Raw genomic sequence first — 24,571 nt, 5'->3', positions numbered from 1 at the left:
AAATTTTATAAAGCCTTTTGACAAAGCCACATTAGGTATTTTCATGAGTGGGATGCAAAAAATATGGATAGGATGAGAGTGAAATTACAAAATAATGGTCACCTCTGGGAAGAACTAGAGAGTCACTGGACCAGGGAAGGGGGCTTCAATGTTTTATTGCTTAAAAAGAAATCTCAGGCAATATAATAGTATGTTAAGTTATAATAAAGCTCCTACATGATTGCTATTTTATATTATTCTTATAAATTTCTTTAGGTTTAAATTTTTGAAGAGGCTGAGAGGGATCTCAGTTCCCCAGCCAGGGACTGAATCCAGGCTATGGCAGTGAAAGTGCCAAATCCTCACCACTAGACCATCAGGGAATCCACAGATTTAAATTTTTAAAATTGAGGTGAAATTAGGTGACTCTACATCACAGGTTCAACAGCCATGGCCACGGCAGTGCTGATTCAGATCAACGTTTACCTGGAGAAGGAAATGGCACCCCACTCCAGTACTCTCACCTGGAAAATCCCATGGACAGAGGAGTCCATGGGGTCGCAAAGAGTTGGACACAACTGAGCGACTTCACTTTCCTTTACCTATTGAGGGTAGGTGCTCTGGTATCTGCCTTAGAAAATACTTGTAAAAATGACTTGGAAACTGTAAAGAAGGCATGAGATTTGTGAAAGAACCAAGGATGGTGAGATCAACAGCAAATAGTTGAATAAAACAATCTGCATACAAAAAGATATTGGCGAAATGGAATTCTGAGCTGAATGTCATCAGCTAGAGAAAAAAAGAAAACTTTAGCATTTATTGAATAGTTATATGAAAACACAGTTTTAAGTATTTTACATACATTGTTTTTATCAAATCCGTTCAATAACTTTATGAGTAACATATTACCTTTCCATTTACACATGAAGAACTAAAAACAGGTTATAAAATTTGTCCACAAGAATTACTAACTGCTGGAGCCAAGCCCCAAACTCATGTTGTTTCAACTCCAAAGCCTTGAATCTTAACCACTATACAACAACGGGGTTATAAAGGCGTATGCCTCAGTTTCCCCCATTATATAACAAAATGGAGGAGACACGGCTCATCAGCCCACATTTCAACAAAAGTTTGTTTTTTGAGAAGCAGCACAGTAACGGTCAGCAGAGAGATGTGACTGCCAGAGAGTTGCCTGGTAGGCTGCAGTAATAGAAATTTTGTTTCAAAGAGAAGGGAGCCATGGTCGTGCTGCGCTCCCCACTGCCTCAGCCCCCACCTGCTCTGGGTAGCCCACGTGCAGGAGCAAACTGACAAAAACAGGGCAGGAATCAGGAACAGGAAGAGTGATGTAAAGAACTGAGACTGCCTGCAAAAGGCAGGAAAAGGTCATGAGTGCTGTTTCACGTAATTCAGATGGTCCCTGATAAAGGGGTTAGATTGTTCCATGCGGTAACAAGGGAGCTGAAAAAGGAACAGTGGATAACACTTAGGAGGAGAAAAGGTATGTTAAAGATCTGGAAGAATTCTGTAGTGCTCAAAACCAACAGAAGATGACATGGATTGTCTTGGGAAGAGGGGAGTTCCAGAGAGCTGGATGTATCATAGAACCCCTTCCCTGTTTGGGATGTTGCTGAAGCTTCTAATGAGATGGTGGCTACAAGGGCTGGCTAATGCTAATGCTAGTGCTTACTGACTTTATTATCAAAACCATTAGTGTAAAATCACTGTCCACTTAGAGACCTGTTTTTAGGGTATGGTCCTTAAGTGACTGCTTGGTCACTCCCCTTCCCCCTCCCTCCTGCCTAGGGCAGAAAGCCTGCAGAACTCGGTGTCTAGAGCCTTAGTACTACCCCAGGGCTACTACCAGCTATATAATATTGAGAGAATCATTTAACCTTTGCCTGCTTCAGTTTTTTCATCTTTAAAAGAAATTCCCTCTATTTGTCTCACCTACCTCACATGGATTTTAGTGAGTGTGACAAGCTAGTTCAAATATAAAGGTGCTTTAGAAAATTTAAATACTAGGCAGGAATAACCATGATGACTATATCGTACATTCTGGTCACTATATACCGGGGACACCCAAAATTCTCTAGCACCTGTCTCATCCCTGTTCTCTCTGATCCTTCTTAAAATTCACAGTCCTTTTATTTGTTTGTTTTTGCTTTATTTTATTTGTTTGTTCATTTGTCTCACAAATCTTTGTTGAGTGACTGTTATATGTTAGGCAATGTACAGGGTATTGTGCTAACCACCTAGAAAACAAAATGATGAATGAGACATCATCATTTTCTTCAAGGTGTTTGTCATCAAACAAAGATCTCTATCGATATACAAATAACATAACACAAGGTAAGGTATCTGAATGCCTTAATAGTAATATAGATGAAATGATACAGAAGATCACAGGAGAGAGGGAATTTCAGGATACTTTGGGTAGCGCTGCTCTAGGAAAGCAGGGTGTTTTCCCCTCTGTTTCTCTCTCCAACTCTGCTGGGATCCAGTAGAAGCTGGTTCTCTTCAAGATTATGAGCATTTGCATCAGTGCTGAGAAGTGGCCCAACTATCCAAGTTCTAGTTTTTAGTCCCTTTGCATTGGCCTTGGGGAAAGAAATGCGATTTTCTCTATTTTTCTCTTATAAGAGGGAAAAAGAGTGAAGCTCAGCAAGGTCAAGAACAAGTCAAAAATTGTTATGTAAGGCAGACCCTCACTTCTGCAACTATCTAGAGTTTCAGTGTACAAAACAAGGCTTGTTTCAGACTGATTTATTACAAATTTGCCTTCTTAGGTGCTTAGTAATGGCTACCCAATAGGATGTTTGCTTTATCCTGGTATCGGGCTGACATCACTTTTATGTGCGGAGATGCTAGAATTAGTAGGACACAGGCTAAAAGGAAATTGCAAACCCTGGGCAAGCAAGTTGCAATAGGTTCTGTAAATTCCATATGATGTGAGGGTTAAGTCTTAGAAAAGTTCTGTAAAGCAGCTGTAATTGGCTTATATGTGTGAAAGACAAAGAAAAGCAATATATTTATTAAATATTTAGTATATTACAGGTTTAAGCATTTTATATGGATTGTTTCACTTACGGTTACTCTTATTATCCCTAATTTACAAACAAGGAAACTCAGTCTTGGAGTGACCAAGGAATTTTTCCAAGATTTTGAATAGGGATTGAATAAAGAAATAATGTAAAGTAAGGAAATGAAAGGTTGTTTATAGGTGTATCATATGTACACATAAACACTTATAAGTGTACATTTACACACGCATTTAAATTTACTCTCCCCAAATTATTTTATGTGGCTTACAACAAAGGATTCATACTAAATAAAGTTAAGAAAATGGATAGTCAAGGCCATGAGAAGGATGAATATACTAACCACAAGCTCAACCTGGGATTGCTCATCAAAATGTGAAAGCAAGAAAAGGAAAAACCCTTTCTTGAAGACCCTTTTTAATGCCATTTTACTCAGGAAATCAACGGTTGTTTTTATATTTGCAATCTTACATTATAAAAATCAAATAAAGTCCCCGAAAGTTAGGATTTTCCATATTTTTAAGTTTGGGGCACTATTGACATTTAAAATTTCTTGATATTTATTTTTAAATAAGATAATTAAAATTCTACAAAGTATTTCCTAAATGGCAAAATGCTATATAACATTTTGTTTAAGCCTTCTTGACAAGGCTTTACCTATCTTACAGAAGATTGGAATTCTATTCCATCGCTTCTAGGAACAGGCAATTTTCCTTTTCCAAAATCTGCTGTGGTGGGGTTCTACCTAGCACATGAATCCTTCTCAATGAATGATCTGCAGGAGAATACTGAATAATGACTTCTACTGCCACATAATGCCCAGTACACCACCAATACATCATGTGTGTTAAAAGAGGTGCTAATATCTGAACCTAAAGGTTCTGTGGACCCATCAGTCTTCCAGTAGTCATTTCCAATAATGACTCGCAACCAGTCATTTCTATCCACTTCTTTTGCATCCGTCCTGGTCAGTTAGTACCTGGTACTGTCAGAGGTCTCCAAACTTGAATACAAAACCCCTGGGGCATGTTGCTAAGACTATATGATAGGAGTGCGGAGAGAAAATGTTAAAACCCTTGCCTATTTTTCACGAGATCTTAGTTCCCCGACCAGAGAGGGAACAGGCTGAGCAGTAAAAGCACCGAGTCCTAAACACTGGACTGCAGGGAATTCCCTTAACTTTCTTTTTTATCTTATGCTTTTTCACTTCGTTTTTATGAATGTATGCTTCATAAAAATAAATAATATATCCATGCAGTGGTACATTTTAAAAATGTATACAGAAATATACATATATCGAGGGTACTGACTCATTTTACTGATAACATGTGAGCTAAAAGTTTGAAAATGTAGCTCTAAATAATTCTACTAAGCTAATTATACTTCAACCAAAAAAAAAAAAAACCCCAAAAAACAACTTTGCGACCATAAAGAAATGAAGAATGTTTTTCTATACTTGGGGTTGAGGGTAGGGGTGGGGGGTGGGCTGGTCTTTCATATTTTTCATAACATAAATATACTAGCAAATAATTCACAACACTTCACTCAGCAATTAAATATAGCAACTTGTGGTTTTTTTTTTTCTCTTTTTCTCTTCAAAAAACAGGACAGTGAAATCCTGATAAAGTTTTTCTGGGTTTTCCTCTATTACTTCTTTCTGCCTCTTGTCCCTGAAGTTTGTCATTTGAAAGCAAGGACTATCAAGTTATTCAACATCTGTGTTGGGTATTAAGAGTCCTCGGTTTAAGTTTCTTTGTCACTGGTATTCTGTGCTATCTTGAACAGTTCCAATTCTCTTATGATAAAATAGAGATAATCATACTTAGCACCAATTTCAAAGCAGTGTGTAATGTGGATAAACCACACTTTGTTCCTTCCATCAACTAAATGCAGAGCATCATTAATATAATCTTTAACATCATCGGTTTAAATTGCTATTTTATATACTTTCCCCTTTTAAAAATTATTTTCCCTTAAAAAATAAGCATAACATCACATTTCCAAATACCACTGCTTGTTTTCTAAACTTTACAAATTTAAATTTTCTCTGTCTCTGTTTCTGGTTCCCATTCTTTCACACACGCGTACATACACACTCATTCGATAACTTTACGGATGTGAGAGAAAAATCTCAAGATAACATAAGGAAATAAAGAGGGATTTGAAATAAGTTCTTTTATCCAGCTTTCCTTTAAGTTTTAAAGCTACACATCTAGGCCATAAAATCGTGGTGTTTATTTAATCTTCAAAATGTTTGTGTTTAAGAATAATTCACAGACTCTTAAATCAGAAAGAATCTTAAGGAAACATCTAGAGCCTAGGATAATGTCTGGTACACAGTAAATGCTGAATAAAGTATATTTAGTGAAGGAACACTGGGAGAAGATTCTTACTGTAACTTAAAAAAGAAAAAAATGAAAAAATCCCAAACTAAATCTGAGCATTAGAGGGGCTAAATTAATTGCTCAAGACTGTGTAGTGAGTTTAAGAGCTGGGTCTAGAATTTATTCCTCATAGTTTCTAGCTATGCTGTTTTCCCAGTAACCTGTTGACTTGCTTATTTAGGACTGTCAAATATAATCGGTCAGAGACACATCATAGGAAAAAAAAAATCAGAAGGCAAAGTCCTTGGGTTCACCATCTCAGAAAGTCACCCAAAATGCTCATATATGATGTGAAATATGCAAATATCATATATATAATATGCAAAATGTAAATCTTGCATGTGTTGACTCAAAAGGTCTATTTTTAAGGAAGAGGGTCAATAGTCAACCTTCCATGACTTACTCTACTTTACAACACTGTTAATATGTGCACACAGGTGATCTGCAGTCCTCTGACCAGTTAAAAGCAGAGTGGCTGTTTCAGCAAAATGATTATCTTTGTTTCTGTGTACTGTTGTGTTGATTTTTCTCAATTTACCTACGAATGAAGCATTAACAACCCGAATCCATTACCGTCCTGATAAACTTATCTTGGACTATTTTGGCCTGTGTGATAGCTGACCCACTGACAAAAGAAATGCAAGCTGATCAAGGTTTTCCTGGCCACTTGTTGGCCAGGTCAAGCTGTAAAATCATAACACAATGCACGCCTCTTCCATGGGGCACCGCAAGGCAACGATTAAAAAAAAAAAAAAAACCTCACTTCCATATCCAGTGGAGTTGTAGTTTATTACTATAACCCTCCCAAGTCAAAAGGACACCCATCTCAAGCCTTGCGGCTTGGTGCAGACAGGGCTTTGCCCTCTCAAGCCCCTCTGCTGGGCCTCTCTACCTGTCCGCTCCCGCTGTCTACAGGTCCCGAACATTAGAAAATAGAAAATGTGATGATCTTTGTGTGTCTCTGTAAAATGTGTGTATGTGTGCGTGTGTTTGGGTGTAACGGGCCTTCTGTTTGGCCGCGCGGCCTGTCCGTCACGCAGCGGGCCAATGGCAGGCTGCCTTATATAAAATGAGTGTTTTCGGTCTCTCCGGGTTGCATGTACTGTATGTGGAGCAGTGTACAGTGAAGCGGAGGCAGAGCGGCTCCGCGAGCTCCTCTCCACTTTCCCACAGAGAGCCCCTGACTGGCCGCCGAGGGCGAGCCACACACACGCCCTCGCGCCCGGCGAGCCCGCGAGGTAAGCGGCCCCCAGCCCCGGCCCTTCCCGGGCGCTCGCCCCGCACTTTCTGTTTTCCTACTCACTTGCGAGCCGCTGGGCTGCAGCCCCAAGGACTCCGCGGCAGGAGCCGCGGCGGCAGCCGGTAGGCTGGACTTGAGGAAGACGGCGGGGACCCCGCGCGTCCGGAGCCGCCGCCGGCCGGCCCGCTCCCCGGGCACTTTCCCCCTCCGCCAAAACTTTGGGTCGGGAGAGGTCGGGGGCGAGGGTCGCGGCGGCCGCGCCGGCGGCGGGCGGGGGGCGCGGAGGCGGCACCCCGCGGGCGGGAGGCTGGGGGCCGGGCTGGGGAGTAGTAGGCCAGCCGGTGCCAGGCTGCGTTTGCAGCCAGCACCTCTCGGGAGCTCAGGCAGCGCCGCCCGCGAGGGGCACGGGAGCCGGGGCGCGGGCAGCGGCGGCCCGAGGAAAACAACAACGGAGCCCTCACGCCGGCGGGCGGCTGGCGGCCGCCGGGGAGCCCCAAACTTCATCCCGGCGAAAGTACGTGGAGCCCCCGCCGGGGCTCGGCGTGCCGGGGAGGTGGGGCCTGGGGAGTCGGGGCAGCGGAGGAAGGTACGAGCCGCCAGCCCTCCGTGGGCTGACTGAACGTTTCGAGAGCGTCGGTGCCCGGGAACAGTTCATCTGGAGAGTTGGGGTCTGGGTGTTCCGGGCCCGCAGATCGGTGCCCTCTTACCGCCCCCCAGCCCCTAGCCAAATGCGCGGCGAGTAGAGAAAGTGCCGCTTCAGTGCCAGAGTGGCGAGGAGGAAGAATAGGGGAGAGGGGGAAGAGGGCGAGGGAGTGGGGGAGAGGAGGGAGGGCAAGCCGGCGGGGAGGGCGAGGGAGAGAGGGACGGGGGAACGCGAGGGGAGAGGAGGGGGAAGAGGGGCGGGAGGCTGTGTCAGGATTTTGCTTGAATGTGGGATTATGTTGTGTCAATAAGTTTAAGGTGGAGAGAGCGAAGCCGGGGGTGGTGGCGGAGGGGAGGAGGAAGGCCTTGGCTGTTTAAAGTCTTATTTCTGAAGGTAAGTTATGGCATTGCATGGTCGCGATGACAGAAAACTTGCAGATCCTTTATCCGGGGATGGGGTCGACGGCTCTAGAAAGAGCTCCCCAGCCCCCTGGAGCCACACTCGTGTTACACTGTTATTTGCTGCGATCCGGGTCGCTAGTAAATTACCGAAATCAGACTCGAGGTTTCTTTTCCTCCTCCACCTCGTCTCGCTCGCTCAACCCTCAGAAATGTGTTATTATTATTATTATTTTTTATTTTTTGGTGTCGTATGAAACTTAACGTGAGTCCTGTAATTTACAAGGACCCTGAATCCAAGAATCTGGAACACGTTTATGTGTGAAATATCCACGATCCTTTCAGCTAAATGAGGAAGGTAAAACGAAACGATGCAAAAAGCTAAGACACAACATGTACGACAGAGTGGGGGGGGAGAGGGAGAGACGGAGAGAGAAGCTATTTTTTGCTTTCCTTTCTGTAGAAAGGAAAATAAAGCGTGCATTCCCCGTCCCTCCCGGTGTGTAGGGTCTAGTCGGTATTTTAACTGTCTGAGGACAAATTAGTCCAGGTGGATCTCGTTGAAAAGTTTCGGGAGGTGGGGTGGAGGTGGGGGGTGGTACGGAGGGGAAGGTGGGTGGAGGTGGTGGGGGATGGGGACGCAGCGAGCTCTGCCTCTGCTAATGGTCATTGGCCTGGGGCTTTGAAACCATTGCCTGTCCTGCTAATGACACGTCCAGTTCCAGCCTCCCGGCCGCGGACGCCGGGCTGCCGGGGACTGGGGTACTTTCCCCGCGCGGGGAGGGGCGTTCTTCGCCATCCCTTGGGGTTGCCCACTCGCGGCGTGGGAGGCCCCCCCACGCGCGCCCCCTCTTCTGCGCGCCGCCGCCACCTCTGCTCGCTCGACTTTTGGAGCCAGCCCGCGGCGAGGGGGCGCAGGGGGTCCCCGGTGCGGATGTCCCCGCGCGGCCACCCCGCTCCCGCCCCACGCGCGCCGCGCGGTCCAAGCCCGGAATGGCAGCGCCGGGCCGGGCGGCCGTGCCTCCCCGGGGGGCAGCGGAGGCAGCGGCGGTGGCGGCGGGATCTTCGCCGGGGCCCGCGGGAGGAGGAGGAGAGGGAGGAGGAGGAGGAGGGGAAGGAGGAGGAAGACGGCGAGAGGGAGGTGTTTTCTGCCCAGACCGCCGCCAGTTCGAGCGGGCACGGCGACGGGGCCACCCCACTCGTTGCTTCTCCGTTATGGAAAGGTGTTTAGCAGACTTTTACGCCCGGAGTGTGGGATTTACACTTCATTTTTTTTTCTCCCCCCTCTTCCCCAAAGCAAGATGGACTCTATTCCCTTTCTCTTTCTCCCTCTGCCTCTGTCTTGTCAGCCTTTAAGATCGACATTTTGTACTAAGATGCAAACTTGATGGTGACCAGCAACAAAGCCGGGGTGGGATCCCTCGCTCCCTTCCTCCCTCTCGGGTGCCCATCTCCCCCCACCCCGACCTCGAAGACCTGGTGGCCCTACACTAGACACCGGGGGCCCTGGCGAATGTGTTCCCCGCTCGGTTCCGATCTCTAATCTCGGGATTGTGACCGGGGCCGGGCGTTTGGGCGACATATGTGGCCGCCCAGGTCTGCAGGGCTGAGGGCTGCGCTACCTGGACCCGCTGCCGTCGCCTTGCCAGCTCCGGCCGGCTTCTGAGCACGGGGAGACTCGGACTGTCTGTCGATTGCCATGATTTGGTTCCTGGTGCATTTCTCCTGGGGGCGGCGATCACTTGTGCAAGTTGATGAATGATCACGGTGTGGGTTTGGGGTGTGCAGAATAGATCAACTTTCTGCCTTGTACATTACCGGGAGTAGGGAGAAAGTGTGCTGGAGACACCCTGGAATGCCATCTGGGCTACCCTCAGCCTCTGCCCTTGGAAAACAGGGAGCTCTTTGCCTTAATTGCCCCACAGCGCGTAGGGGTGGGGATGGCGAGAAGGAGGGGTTGGTGGGGAGCGGGCCTCCTGGGTTTGGGGGTCCTTCCTTCGTAGATGTTGCAGGAGTTCGCACTCAACTGTGAGGCTCTATCACACTGATGATGTACCTTTATTTGATACTTTACAGGTCACTGTCATATGACAGAGGCTTTGCCGCAGTTCATCTTCCTCTCTGTGTGCTTTCCGTTTGCCTTCCTCAGTAAGTATGCAAACTCTTCATATAGGGAAGCTAGCTGGGTTTAGTAATGACCTAAGGGTCCTTACTGTACATGTCAGAAGATGCCTTGTTGGGCTTGTAGCACCCCAGAAATCTTGTCTCATTGTTTCCCGGAGCAGATTTTTAGTATTTAGAATTCGGCTATGGTTATTATTATTTTAACATAGTTTAAATGTCCGTTTAATGTTTTTCTGCAAATAAGTGTCATTTGAATACTTATTTTCTCTTTTTATTTCATAATGAAATTTTGCATAGAGTTGACAACCTAGGGAATTTAATGCTAGATGATCTTGTAGAAAGATTGTAGCTTGTGAGTGGAGAGAATTAGTAAAAACCCAAGGAAGCATTTCCCAGAAATTACAGTATCTGACATTTGCTTACTTTTTTCTGGGTCCTCTTTTCTTGGGAACTTGTGCAATTTATCACAGTTAGCCTTGTAGTAGGGAAGGTGGACTGGGCAGTGTATGAAATCTAGCATTTAGCATATCAGCTTGATTCAGAAGCAAATAACTAATGCATTGAATTTGCTTCAAAATTTATAAATTTGGAGAAATTGGGTATATTTTGACAGTCCGTGTATGTGAAAAATAGCAACTTTGAAATCTGTTGCTGAGTGCTTTTTTCAGATCTGTGCCCCTAATTGGAAAAGTTGGTGAAATAACGTGGGACAGTAAGTGCCTAAAAAGTTTGTTTTTGAGAAGTAGCCCTCTAGGTGAAAACGGAGGGTTTAACATTTGAAAGCAGCGTGGTAAGCCCAAACTTCAGAAAACCAACGTGTAATTTTGCCGAGAAACACCTCAGGTATTCTTACATTGCTGACAATTTAAGAAAACTGGTCATACAAATTATGTAAATCAGTTTTGGTGCTTTGTAATAGTATCATACTGAAGACAGACTATATTTTGTGAATGAAAATGAACTTGAATTCAGTTTTCCATAAACGAAAAAGAAAAGGGGCCTTATTTTGTTTGGTTCCCTGACTTGCTGGGATGCCGTGTGTCACCAAAGGGTTGTCTGAGTATTGAGAGAAATTGAATTTGAAGGCCAAGCTTTTCTGGTAGTGTTTCTGTATGGTAGCAGAGTATACTTTGACATTGCTGAGAACTTTAGATGATGTATAACAGAAGCTCTGTATCCAGCTCTCTTTAATGGAATGTAAATTATCTTGTTATTTCAGATAGTTAGGAGAGCCTCCTAATACGTCACATGCATAACAGTCAGAATGAGATGGGTCTGTAAGATGAATTTAGTGCACACTGAAATATGGGATTTCAGCCTCTTTGATTTTTTTTTTTTAAGCTTGTTTGCAAGAGAAGTTTTTCATTTTTGAACATATGGCAAGAGTATTCAAAATGCATTCCTGATTACTAAAGAACACCACATTTATACATGTGAGGCACATTATTTTGTTCACTGTCGCAAACTTTTAATGTTAGTTCTTTCCCCATGGAAATATGTTTTAACAATTCAGAATTTAAAATGGGAATCAGTAATTTCCAGATTAAAAGCTATCTGATGAGTTCTTGCATTTGTTTGAGATATCAAATAACTGCTTCATTAAAACAGTATTTTCAAGCAAAGTCTTGGTCTTTGAAGTCAGAGTAGTTTTTATAGTGTAAAACTTGAAGTAGTGATATGAAAAAGTCACACTGACAATGAAATACAAGTTATTTGGCTTGGTTTATAAGGTTTAATTTTTCAAGATAAGATTTTAGATAAGGGTTTTGCTTCTATATGGCCAAGAGTTTTCAAACCTATTTTATTATTCTGCATACCTCTATTAAATTCTGAAACTGAAGTCTTAATTTGCATTTCACATTTATTGAAAGAGGGGTTCATCTGTGTTATTTCTTAGTGGTGCATCTTTGGATGTATTATGGCAGTTTTAGGAAGAATCTTCCTCTAGGGTCTTAGATACTAACAGAACTTTGCAGTTTTGACACTTTCTTTTTTTTATATCCATCTTGATTTTCACATCCAAATTAAAAATTCCCAGTTTATGAGTTTATGAAGTAGCTCTGCTTTTAATGTATATCTAGGTCTGAGGTACAACTTGAAAAGCGTGTAAGACCTTTAACCTTATAGATTTGTTCTTTATACTTCATCCATTGAAACAGATTCATTTAGACATTGAATTTAAAACATAGCTCTGCGTGAAAGCGAGGATAAACATATAATTATGGCTTGCTTGTGCTGTAACTATGTAATTGATAACGTTTTTTGTATATAGTTAAAGAAGGATCAACGGCCTTAAAATAATGTGGCACAACTCATGAAAGTCTAATTCATCAGCTAAAGTTTTTATAAAGCCATATTTTTCAGTAAAATTACAGATGTAATTTCTAAGTATTAATCATCAGTCAATATACTTAACGGTTTATGTCTCCCTACATTTCATAAAGAATATGGTTAAAGCAAGGGCCATATTTTGAATGGGCTCTTACCATGAATATCAATTACTTTAATATTAGAAGTCTCTAATAGAAGTGATAAAGACTTCACAGTTCAACCCTATTAAAAGAAGTTTTTGAAAATAGCCTCACTATAGATATGCCTGTTTTTTGCTATACTAAAAGAAATCCTTGGAATTACTAGTCCGTTGCAAGAGTGCAGAAATGTTTAAAATTGTATTTTTAAATGTTCTGAATTACTAAATATAGGCGATTAATTTGGCATGTCGCATCACCACCAGTGTGGCATATATTTTAAAATTTAAGCTTAAACAGGTGTTTAACATAAGAAGACACTTTTCTTGAACTTGTAGTTTGAGGTCCACCTTGTTTTTAACATTTCCTTACCAAGGGCACCTTTTAAAATAGGTCTGACTGGTATCTCGTGTATTTTTAATCAGCTTCCTCCCTCTCACTATGAAATGAAGACAGACCCAAATTATAAAAACATGGTAATTTCACCCCTTCATTTTTATGACATGCCCCAAGTAAATTGGGTGCAAGCGGTCCTCAGGCTGTCCTTTGAGAAACACTGCTCTGAAGGTAGTGAAAACTAAGGCTGAATATTGACCGGAGGTTCCTCCATCGTGAAGAGGCTGGGACTGTAATTCCATCAGTGAGCTTGCGCTCCCTCAGGGGCAGTCGCAACACCCTGTGTCGCATTGTAGAAATTTCTGTATTTTAAGTCATACCTGAGGAGAGCACCTTTTGGGCTTAGCTTCACTCAACATTCATATGTGTTCATAGTATCCCTTAGAAGACAATTACAGTTTCTTGAAATGCCAGGACGTCATTGTAAAACTGTAAAGATATATCCAGAAAATCCTCATGTTTTAATGGGCATTGTTTTTTTTTTTCCTTCCAAAGGAAAAGATAAGGTGAGAATTGAAATAAGTACCAATTACACAACAGAAATGCAAAAGAAGACGAAAGCCAATAAAGAATTCTGTCTAAAAAGTATATATAAATAGAGAATGGAAGAGTAAGGGAATGAAAGATTTAAGGGATTAAATATAGACCATGAAACACTGACATACCTTCCAAAATATAAACTTAATAAGTTAAAAATATATCACTTCAAGGATCTAGATAGAGTAAAATAACTTCAAATAGTGAGGAGGTTGTATACAATATAAAGTAAAATTAAGAATGAATTGGATTTTAGGAAATCTTAGAAAAGTGAAAAGTATTGTAAAATATTGATTAAATAATTAAACCAGTAGTTAAATATAGCCCTTGGGTGAAAAGATCAGGGAATAAAGCAGAAATTCCTGGATTGGAATAACTGAGATCCTCAAAAAGACACAAGTTTGAATATTTTGTAAAGGGAATAATTAAATAAATGATCAATAACTTATTTCAGAGAACAAATAAGAATGGGGATAAAAGTTGCTTAAAGCAACTGAATTTCTCAAATGTTTTTGAGATTTGTGGTAAGAAATACTTTTTGTATTCCAATATGCGTGTAAAACCTGGAACAAAAGTTTCCTGAGACAGTACTAAGAGCAGTGCTCTGATAATTTTCTGTTCCTATCTAATTTTTATAAACCTAATCTGTTCTAAACTATTTTATTTAAAAAAAAATAGAATGTCATTCATGAAATTTATTTTATGACTTAAATTAAGAAAACACTGGTATGCTTACAAAATACAGAAATGCCCAGGCCTCATCTTCTTATTCTGATTCAGTGTATCTGGGGTAGGGCCTTGGAATCTGCATTTTAACTAATACTGCTGGTGATTCTGAAGCAGCCGTGAGGTCCCCTGATGCTCTTGGAGAAATTCTCATTTAAGGGACTGATGGATAAAGATTGAATGGACGTTACGTACTTGGATGTGGAGTTAGAGTTTATTGACTACTGAGGTCTCTTCCAGAGCTTCAGGATTCTATGGCTGTGTTTCAGTCAGCATGTTTACAATACTCCTAGGACCCTTATCTTCCGCCATAGATGTTCCATTGTAGCAGGTATAGAATAGGAAGCAGAGGCTTTGCAGCTGAAGAGCCCTGGGTGTCACTCTTGATGGCTCTCTAGTTTATAAGCTGAGGGACTTTGGGCTTATATGGACACAGAATAAACTGTCATTATCATATGTGCAAAAGGGCATCTTAATATTTACCATGCAGCAGAATGGGAATTACATAAGACAGTAAGGTCTATAATGATCCTTATCCACAGACGGTACTCAATAGGATATGTTTTTATAGTTATCTCTCATCTCACCCCAACTCCCACCAAGTTTGAAGTTTCTCAAGGCCGTGCATTTCAGTTTTTGGTTTCAACTCTAGTATCATGAAGCAGTGGTTCATTTTTAACTGGATGTGAGGTGCTGGACAAGCAAGTTGTTACTGAAGGAAATAATAAGAATAACCAGAAGGGGAAGAAAAAGAAAAAAACAGCTGAGGCATGCCACATTTAAGGACAGTGCTTCTTCAAGTTTGGGGAATGATTCTCCTACCTCCTTAAAAAGATACAGCACAGGACAGGACACCATTCAAAATGGTTAGTTGACAGCATCGGACTTTCTCTCAGGTGACTTTGATGCATCCTGGAACGTCTTAGAGCATCACTGCTCAAACTTTCTGCCCAGATGCATGCGACTGATGTTTTCACATGGGACTCTGTGAGTTCCCTGGTGATAGGCATAGATAAATTATGCAGTTGACTATATAGGTAGTTCGCAGTGTGATAAAGCCACTTCTTTCCCTTTCAACAAAGTCTGTCAGAAAATAAGCAAGAGTGATGTTATTATGATGAAAATCTTGAATACACCCATATATATACTTGTAAAATCCTTTAAACTGTGGTACATTAATTTTTCATAACTAATTACTTGGGGACACTCTTCACAACCAGTTACAGCACGTTTGTGTCAAGGCATGAAGATTGAGGAGCGTTATATCCAAAGTACGTAACAAATTATATCACACAAAATGGCACTTAAATCGAAAAGAGGGACAAACTAGAGAGAGGATGGATGGGAAATACCCTAAATCCCTGAAATCTTGAACACTATGAAAATCAAAAGCCTGGGGATATGCACCGTGTGGTTAAATGCAAGGGAAGTACCCAAGACTGCTAATGGTTCTCAAACTTGGATACTCATTGCCTCTAACACAGACATTTATTTTTAAGTAGTCTCAATGTTGATTAATTTATTTGGATAAATTAAAATGAAATACCTTCGTATTTCCTAACTTTCTAGGTTTTTTAAAAAATTTTTTGGCTGCACCCTGCAACTTTCTGGGATTTTATTTTCCTGACCAGTGATTGAACTCGGGCCTTCGGTAGTGAGAAGGCAGAGTCCTGACAACTGAACCACCCGGCTGTTCCCTGGCTTTTAAGGATATATTTGCCAGGAATATCTTACTTTGCTGAATTTTAATTTGCCATACTTTTTCACCTCTAATAAATTAATAAATTGTATCTTGATTTGGAGTGGTATTGGATATACATTTGCAATCCTGATATCTAAAAACATCTCTGAAAAAGTACTGTTTTTGTTTTTCCAAGTTTGACATCAAAACTCACTTGATGTCAAAACCTGACCCAGATTGTCATGGGCCTGTTTAAAATAGTTTTTAAAGCCCACTTAAAATAGTCACATATTTTGCTTTAAGTAGTAGTATGGTGGGTTATGAGGTACTAACCTAAACTGAGCTATGAATGTTACATAAAATATTCAATATGCTCAATCTGATCTTTTTAAAGCCCGCAAAAAATCTGACACGTACTTGGACCTAAGGGTTTCATATAAGGATTGTGATCTTACTATATTAACTTCCTTAGTTCACAAAGTGAAAATATACGGTATTCCTACCCATTTAGCTCGATGGGTAATTCCTGCCCAATTACCCTTTTGCTAATTTTGATCATTGATCATCTGAACGTTTTGAGTTCATTGCAAGGGGTAGATCATGGAAGCCGTGTTAACCTCATATATTAACTCAGACTATCTGTTGAAACCCTTGGCTTCAGATGTAAATGTGGAAGGCATCCGAGGTTATCAAGACTAGGAAACAAGATGGTAGAGCTTAGTATCATTTGTGCCTCCTGCGTCGAGCAGAGCGGAAGGCTTCTGAGTCAGGAAAGCCTAGACACGCTCACACGCACAGCCACATGCACGCTAGCTGAACCTCATCCATCCGTTTTGACACTGATTCTTTTTTGGTGGTTGTCGTCTTTATTTTATTAAACAAGCACACACAGCCGTAACTTTGGAAACTTCTGCCTTGTTGAACATTGCTTATAACGGTGAACAAAACTTAGGTTACTTTCATTACGGTTCCCTCTTAGGAGAAGTTTCCTGAAGGAATTATATTTCCTTTATTACTCTACTACTTGAATGTTTCTTTCCTTAGTCGGAAAGGTAAAAGTGAAAATGTTTTCTGCAAATTTGGTCTCCTCTCAGAATGTTCCTGGGTTGTATTTTATAGAGATCCTAGGTATCTTTATTTTTAATAATTAACTGTGAAATGCTGAATCTTTTATCTGTACTTCTAATTTCCTATAAAAAAGCACTATAGAATTGAAAAGTATGAAGTGAGAGTCTATATGACTCTCTAGGAATAAGGTAGTAGCTGTGTCTGAATGACTGTTATGCTAAGACTTAATCTTCCTTTGGTAGATTAAAACTATTAATGGCTAAAGAAAGTCTTCTTATTTGTTGATTCGACTGCATCCTTTGGTGTGGGAAAGCTACAGATTGAGTCATTCAGAGGGAGTTTTATTAGCAGTCCTGAATCTTTTAATATTAAAAATTGCTGAGTTGTTTTTCAGCTTTTGGTGAGCCTCTCAAAACTCACCCGAGTGTAGAGTTCTCATTGACTGCAAAGAGAACGTGGTGGAGCGAGGAACAAAATGAGAATATAATTCTTTGCATCCAACTGTCAAACTTGGATTATATTTTGTGCTGATGAAGTTATTATTTTTTCTTTCTCTCCCTTCCGTTCTTCCTTTTCTCTCCTCCCTCCTCACCCCCTTTATCTCTGTCCTGTTTCTCTAGGCCAATTATTATATTCACTAATGTGCATCTGTGATACTGCCTAGAAATGTCTGAGAATGGGAATGTGGGATTGAACTGTTTTTTTCTTTTTCTTTTTTTTTTTTTTTTTTACCATTATTTGATTTTAAAGATTTATTTGTAGCTTTTGAGTCCTTTTAGTATTCATCACTACACATAATGAAGTTGTCAGTTATGAATTTGAGACTTACGCAGTCCCTGACATAGTCTTTTAGGAACAGTTATTAGGAGCCTTTAGCACGGCTTCATGAAATAAAGGCACCTGTTGTTTTTATGAAGTAAATTCCTTATCCAGTCATTTTTGTGTTTTAGAGTGGTAGCGTGATTACACGGTTTCACGTATATTTAAGGGAAAATTAAATGCGGTTTTTAGAACAGTAGCCCAAATAGTATTTCACTTTGGAGGGCAGGGAGAAAGATAATTTGCAGTCGAGCTCTACCACTGAGGCTGGACCCTTTGGGAGAAAAATACTTGGACTGAGAGCCTATCCTTGTGAAGTATGAGTTTTATTTTTACTACTTTATTTTTCATAACCGCTTTCTGGTGAGGGGTAACCTGTTTTAATGACGAGGAACCCAAGTCTCAGGTTAAGTTACTGGTCGGAAGTCACACCGCTAGCACGTGGCCGTGCCACCTGTCTGCGTTGCCACCGTCTCCCGGCTAGTTCTCTGCGTACCTGCTCTCAGGACCACACTCCAAAAGGTTGCAGATGAAAGGTTTGAGGCTCCTTCTAGCTAAGAATTACCTCTTAATTTTTCTCTCTCCCGAAAGAGAAATCATCTTTTTGAAGTGATGGGGCTTGGAACACTGTCCTGTCTCTCTCAATCTTGGGAAAGGCAGATGAGAAAGTCTCTGAGCTGGGGCTGGTTGTCAGTTTTCATCTGTGAAGTCACAATCAAAGACAAAACTGGCCTCAGACTTAGTTTATAAATTGATAGTTAGAGAACTTTCTTTCTGTGTGGTGTATCCAGTAATAGAAATGTCTAATAACAACAATTACTGATTTCACTATTTGTTAATTCCTTTGGTATAGCAGGAGTAGCAATCATCATTCATTCTTCATAAGGAGTTGTTTTTCTTGCTGAATAGTCTATATGTTTTTAGTCTGGTACTCTTAAATACTTAATCAGTGAATATATTTTACAAAAGGAATTTAACATAGTGTTATAAAATAGTTTTCTGGAATTTGGTTTGAAAAGAAATTCAGTATTCATGGAAAAAATTAATAAGCAGATTTCATAGACACATTGCAGAGTGTCTAATGAGCAAACATGAGTTAGAAGGTCAGTCAAAAGTTAACCAGTTTTCAAAGTACTGGGTACTTTTGATTTATTTTATGTAAGAAACTTATTTCTGCTGTGATAAGTAGAGATTTCATAAATTACACATTTACATACATGGGGCAAATGATTTAAAAAATATAAAGTAACATGTTGGTTTTTTGGTACTAAGAGTCCTATTCATCTGAAATTAAATTCTTTTATCTTTGCAAATTCAGCAAAGTTAGAGTCTAATTCAGATACAGAAAATAAAAAGTTTGTTGTTCTTTTTAAATGACGTCTCTTTTTCCCTAAACCCTGAAACAGAAATAGGATCTTTTTTTCTTTTGGCAAAGTAGTTTCTGTGGATGATAATCTTATGAAGAGTGCTCCTGCTGAATGATGCTTTGGTGAGGGTGTGTCAGGCTTCCATTTCTTGCCTTTCCTCCCCCCTACAGTAAAGTACTTCCATATTTCTCATCAGGTAGGCTGGTAAACTGAGTAAGTTTTGTGGCATCTGATACCCTTTTTTTTGACTTGTTTTCTTGAGTCATGTTCAAAGACCACTTTGCATGTTATATAATTTGGTCAAGTGTAGGTGAGATTCAGGTAGCAAAAACTTACCCATTTAATTCACTGGTCATGTATTGGGTGCCTACAGTGTATTGTTGCTGATTTAAACTTTGAGGATTTAAAGATGAATATGGAACAGCCCTTATCCTCAAAGCAAGCATCTTCTACTGACTGGAAAAGTCCAGTAGATATGAATGTATTTATTAGTCTGTGCTAATTGTTCTGACAGATATGGCATAAAATAGTACTAAGTAAAAACCACTTAAAAATTAGCCAATTCCAGCATAGGAGCTGACATTGAAATATGGAAAGGGTTTCTTCCTGTGCCACTATATGTGTCCTGACTGCCCTCAGGGTTATAAACTCATTTGGTCCGTGCGCTGGAATGGATTTTAAAAATTAGACTTTTAACTGTAATTTGGCTGGCTTTTCTTTAATTATTAGTGCATTCTTTTGGCTTTTAGTCTATTTAAAAAACCAGTGACTTTTTTTGATGACGTTTTCAACCCGTATTAAGTTACATTGCAGTCAAGTGTTTTGGGGCTTCCCTGGTGGCTCAGATGTGAAGAATCTGCCCGCCGTGTGGGAGACCCGGGTTCGATCTCTGTGTGGGAAAGGTTGCCTGGAGAAGGGCATGGCTGCCCACTCCAGTATTCTTGTCTGGAGAATTCTGTGGACAGAGGAGCGTGGCAGGCTATAGTCCCTGGGGTCGCAAAGAGTCGGACCCGACTGAGCAACTAAAACACACCAGTGTTTTGGATTTCCTTTATTTTTGCTTTTTTATTTATTACTGTTAATGTCACAGCCTGAAAGGACAACACTTTTGAAGTAAAGGGAACGGTTTCAGGACTCCACGCACTTTATACCAAATCATGTTAAAAGTCTAGCGAATAGAATAAGTTTGAGCTGTGTGTTCAAACACATTCCAATAAAAATACTGTAAACTGCTATGGCTAACATTGCTTCTTACTTACATGAATATACTAGTTAAAGTATATTTATTAATAAGATCTCAAGCCCAGTTATTAAACACAACATGAGACTCTAAACAGGGAAAAATGTACTTTTCTACCCATGAGAAATTATAGATTAAAAATTAGGCCTAGTGCTTCCCTCAAGCAGTTCTCAGGTTTTCCAGGATGTCTCCAGCCTTTGTGAGAACCGTGGTCTCCCTCGTGTCTTAGTCAGCCATGACCTGTAAGGCACACATGAGTTTCTCTTCTATGCTTACTAATCTGGGTTCTGGTCTTTGGATTTCCCTTGGACTTGATCAGGTCTTCAGCATCGCATTTCAAAATCATAACTTCTGTATTTATTACACCTCAGGAGGTATTCGTTTTTACCCAGTTTTATTTGTGGCCCCCCTTTGACTGTTCGTTTCTGGACATCATCACAGTTTAGATTAAAACTTTGTTTTGAAAATACTGTGTCCTCAGTGCTCCAGATGCCAGCCAACCCCGGGTGCTTTAATAACAGATACATTCATAAGTGAGATCATAAAGCAGAAAGTGATTGGGGAAATATTTCCTGGTTAGCTCACACCATTGATAATGACCCTAATGTTTACATTAAAGAAGCAAAGAGGATTGGATGTTTTGTGAGTCTTCTTTCCGTTCTGTCATGGGGCTGTTTTGGCATCATGGAAGTACAGTTACTCAGATCTCATTTAACAGTCCGCATGGTAATGAATTTCTCTTTTAAGTTTTGTATGTGGGTGTGCATTCTTATCTCATTTGCTGCTACATTCTTAGTTGTCCCAGACAGCATGTTCACAATTGTTGTAAGGTCCAAGTTTTTTAAAAGTTTTAATAATTTTCTACATATAGCCTGTGCATAAATTTAAATCCATACTGAAGTCTTCTGTAGCTTGAAAGGTCTTGGGAATGGGTCTTGAGGAATGGACACAGAGTTATAGATCTGAGGATCTGGTCTCACTCACATAGTGATGAGTTTACTGTATCATAAATCAGTGGTGGATTTTATTTCTTGAATTCTTTTTAGGTAACCATATGTATCATTCCTGACATGTTTTCAGCTACAGCTATCTCATCATAAAGTCTGATACAGAGATCTCAGTAATTAGGGTGATTGGCGCTTTTCTTCATCAAAGATGTTTTCTTGAAAAGTTGTGACTTCCTTAGTTTTTCAAAACTAAGTGTATGTCCTATTTGCAAATTACAATTTCAGAGCGTTTCATATGTATTTCTAATTGATCTTTAGTTAGCAGTGGGTACTTGAAGTTTTACTATTCCCAGGTCCTAGTAGTCGTTGGGTGGTCCGTGAAGTACAGAGGGGAGCCGCATAAAGGAATCCAGCGCTGATCATTATAAAGCAGAGCAATCTTTGGTAAAGATTTGGTGCCACTGTCATATCTGCTTGGTAATTCTGGGTTCCGTATATTGATTTGTCTTTATTTTATGCAGCATATATTTATTGAGTACTCATTATATGTAAAGCCAGGCTAGGAATTCTGGGGCTTGCAGAATAAAATGGTAGTAACTCTGGCTTCAGGATGTTTCTGGTATAGCAAGGACACACATATACCAGAGGGGGATAGAAAGTAACGATGCTGTGGTATCCGTGGGACGCAGGGATGATGAATATATGGTTGTTAGGAGACAGTTAGGGAGGAAGATTGGGATGGATGTGAACTTTGGTTATTTAGATTAATGTTTAGGCATCCTTGCCAAGATGCTTTCCAGGCTAGTGGGAAGCCCAGGCTAACCCCGTCTTGGCCAAACAGTTCCTTCTAGTTGTGCCATCATTCAAACCAATGGTCTCTGGAATTTTTAAGTGCTGTCCCCTTCAGTAAATGAACTTGAGCATACCCTCAGTATCTTTATTTATAACATATATATATTGAGCTACTAATATACAATGTGATAAACTGTAAATGCTTAGAAATAAAAAATAAATTTAATATAAAAATATATTTTTTTGAATATAAAGAAAAATTATACTGTTTCCTTCTTACCTACTCCAGTGGGCTAAGTCTTATTCATGTTTTGGGTCTCAAGGACCCGATTTTGGACACCACCAGTCAAAATTGGGCAGTGTCACGCCAAGCTTTGGTAAGTTCCATAGGCCCACGGACTTTGTTTTGCTTCCTGCTGTATCTCAGCGCCTAGAACTTGTTAGGAGTGCAGTGGATCCTGTGAAACAAATCAGTGGAGTTAGGCTAGTTAGTAGGGACGAGGCCAGAGTCTAGCTCATCGTGAAGGATCTGATAAAAATAGAGTCAATTGTTGTCTGTTGCTGTATCCCCTGTCCCTATGAAAGTGCAGGAGCTCTAAAAAGACCAGTTTACTGAGCTAAGGGTGTGGACAGTGTGCAGCTCCTAATGAGGGATCTGCCAGAGTCCGCAGGAGGACATGAGAAGGTAAATTCCAGGAGGGTCCCCTAGAGCCGAACAGTCCATGTAGATCAGTAGGCAAAAAAATACAGCCGGTGTGGCGAAGGGGTTGCAGTGTTAGTAAGAACATTACCCAGGAATGGCCTCGGTAACCTCAGATCTTAAAATCTGTTGACCCTCATAAGCAGTGAGGTCTGGGTTTTCCTTACCGTTGTACCCGCCCTGCGGAGAGCAGCATGGTAGGGGTCTGATTCACTTTTGCTGAATTGCTCTGTTTTATGCTATGTCCTGAGTATAGGAGGTTCTGCATGCTCAGGAATGGCTCAGTGGGACGATCAGAGGCCTGTAGATGAATCCTGCCCTGACTGAAGCAAAGCCCGCGGCTCTGGGGTTCCCTCATCCGCAGACGTGGTTTTAAGCCTTCGCAGTGTTGGCTGCCCAGAGGTGCTCTGGCGACCACAACCGCCAAGTCATGTTTAGCTGTTTGGATTAGCAGTGTCGCTATTAACATACTGCCATCGACCCATTCTCAGTGAAGAAAATGGAGCTTGTGATAGAATTGCTTCCTATCTGCTGTCATCCTCCACTGTCTTCCCTCGTCAGTACGCTGGCGTCACGTCACAGAGCACCCTCGTGGTACTAGTTCAGTTAGGACTGTGAATGTATTTACAGATAAATAAAGCAAGGTAGTTTGTATTTCCCCTCTTTATTTTTTGAATTTTCTTATTCAATAGACTTCCTGTTTAAAAGGTAGTAAAAATTCTAGTTTTGCAGTCATAAAATAAACCTGTCGTGCATTTTATTGAGCGTTGTCGGAGATGGGGAGAACAGATTTCCCCTGAGAAACAGCCCTGGCATTAGCTCTCTCCTTCAGAGGCTGGCCAGGCGAAGGCATCCTTCTTCGGCTGTGACTCACAGTCAAGACAGGTACCCCTTACTCCCTCTGCAGTTCAGTCTCATTTTAGGGCATGTTTATTTAAAGCAGTTTCACATCTGCACAATTAATAAATTACTGTGCTCTAATTTGCATTTCTGACGTCTCGTAGTAAGCACAGCCAGTTCCCCTTTGCCCTTACAGAAACAGTTTAGTCTGCCCGGGCTTCCTAGAGTGGAATAAAAATGTTCTCTGAGGGACTTCCCTGGCGGTCCAGTGGTTAAGATTTCACCTTCCAGGGCAGGGGGTGTGGGTTCGATTCCCGGTTGGGAAGCTAAAACTCCCACGTGCTTTGTGGACAGTAAGCCAAAGCATTAAAAAAAAATAAGCGGTGTTGTAACAAATTCAATAAAGACTTCAAAAAATGGTCCATATAAAAAAAAAATCTTAAAATTTCCTCTGAGAGCCCTCCTGCATCTGTATCGTTGTCTCCGAATAAAGACTTAAACTCGTAAAATTTCTTTGCTTCCATCCTTTTGGTCCTTAAGTCGTCAAATCTTTCTTCATTGTGAGTTTGTCACTCTTAAAGGCACAGTAGTAATAAATGTCAAACTTGGTACTGCAATCCAGAGCTTACACTGTGATTTCACAGACATCTTGCTTGCTCTTTATGCTGTGAAGTAGGGTATCATTATTTCCATTTTTGCAGATGAGGAAACAGGTTCAAAGCTGTCAAGTGGCTGAACCTGAGTCAGTTTGCAGTGGCTCCCCTGAGGCAAAAACCCTGTCTTTTGGTCATTCCTCTAGAAAACTGCCCACTGTGAAGAGCAGAAGTTATCTTACTTAAACTGAGGTTTCGTTTTCTTACTTTCAACCTGATAAGTGATTGTAAATACCTGGAATGGCAGTGCCCCAGACAGTATGGTGGTTTTGATTTTGAATGCCCTGTGGGCTATAAAATATCAGTGGAATGGACCTTAAATTTCCGGTGTATTTAAATTTATTTGTGTATTTAAGTAAGTGTTTTCAGATCCTGTGGAACAATTGTCCATTTGACTTTTAAGTTTTTACAGTTTGTAAAAAAGTTTGTAAGAGTTTACAGTTAGTAAAAAAGATGGAAAATTGAATGCATAGGGACCACACACTGACAAAGAATGTACTTTCAAATGTATATTACAACTCTTAAGTG

The 24,571-nt window shown here is 41.0% G+C and overlaps 1 protein-coding gene across 7 annotated transcripts in view; it reads left to right on the top strand.

Moving 5' to 3' along the window:
- Window positions 1–6,507: 6,507 nt before the first annotated feature.
- The window catches only part of BBX (BBX high mobility group box domain containing), a 281,884-nt gene continuing 263,820 nt past the window's right edge, over window positions 6,508–24,571 (top strand). For 4 of the 7 annotated variants that reach the window (XM_065913527.1, XM_065913530.1, XM_065913529.1 and 1 more), the window contains exons 1-2: window positions 6,508–6,642; window positions 9,762–9,833. The gene's annotated coding sequence lies outside the window, so the exon portion shown is untranslated. Of the gene's footprint in view, window positions 6,643–7,141; window positions 7,159–7,659; window positions 7,681–8,026; window positions 8,044–9,761; window positions 9,834–24,571 lie in introns of those variants that run through there. The other 3 variants (XM_065913524.1, XM_065913522.1, XM_065913523.1) reach the window with 3 other exon arrangements.

The sequence above is a fragment of the Muntiacus reevesi genome, chromosome 21 (assembly GCF_963930625.1).
Source record: "Muntiacus reevesi chromosome 21, mMunRee1.1, whole genome shotgun sequence".
NCBI classification, from domain to species: domain Eukaryota; kingdom Metazoa; phylum Chordata; class Mammalia; order Artiodactyla; family Cervidae; genus Muntiacus; species Muntiacus reevesi.
The sequence above is the reverse complement of the archived record's forward strand: the minus strand, read 5'-3'. Positions and strand labels throughout refer to the sequence as shown.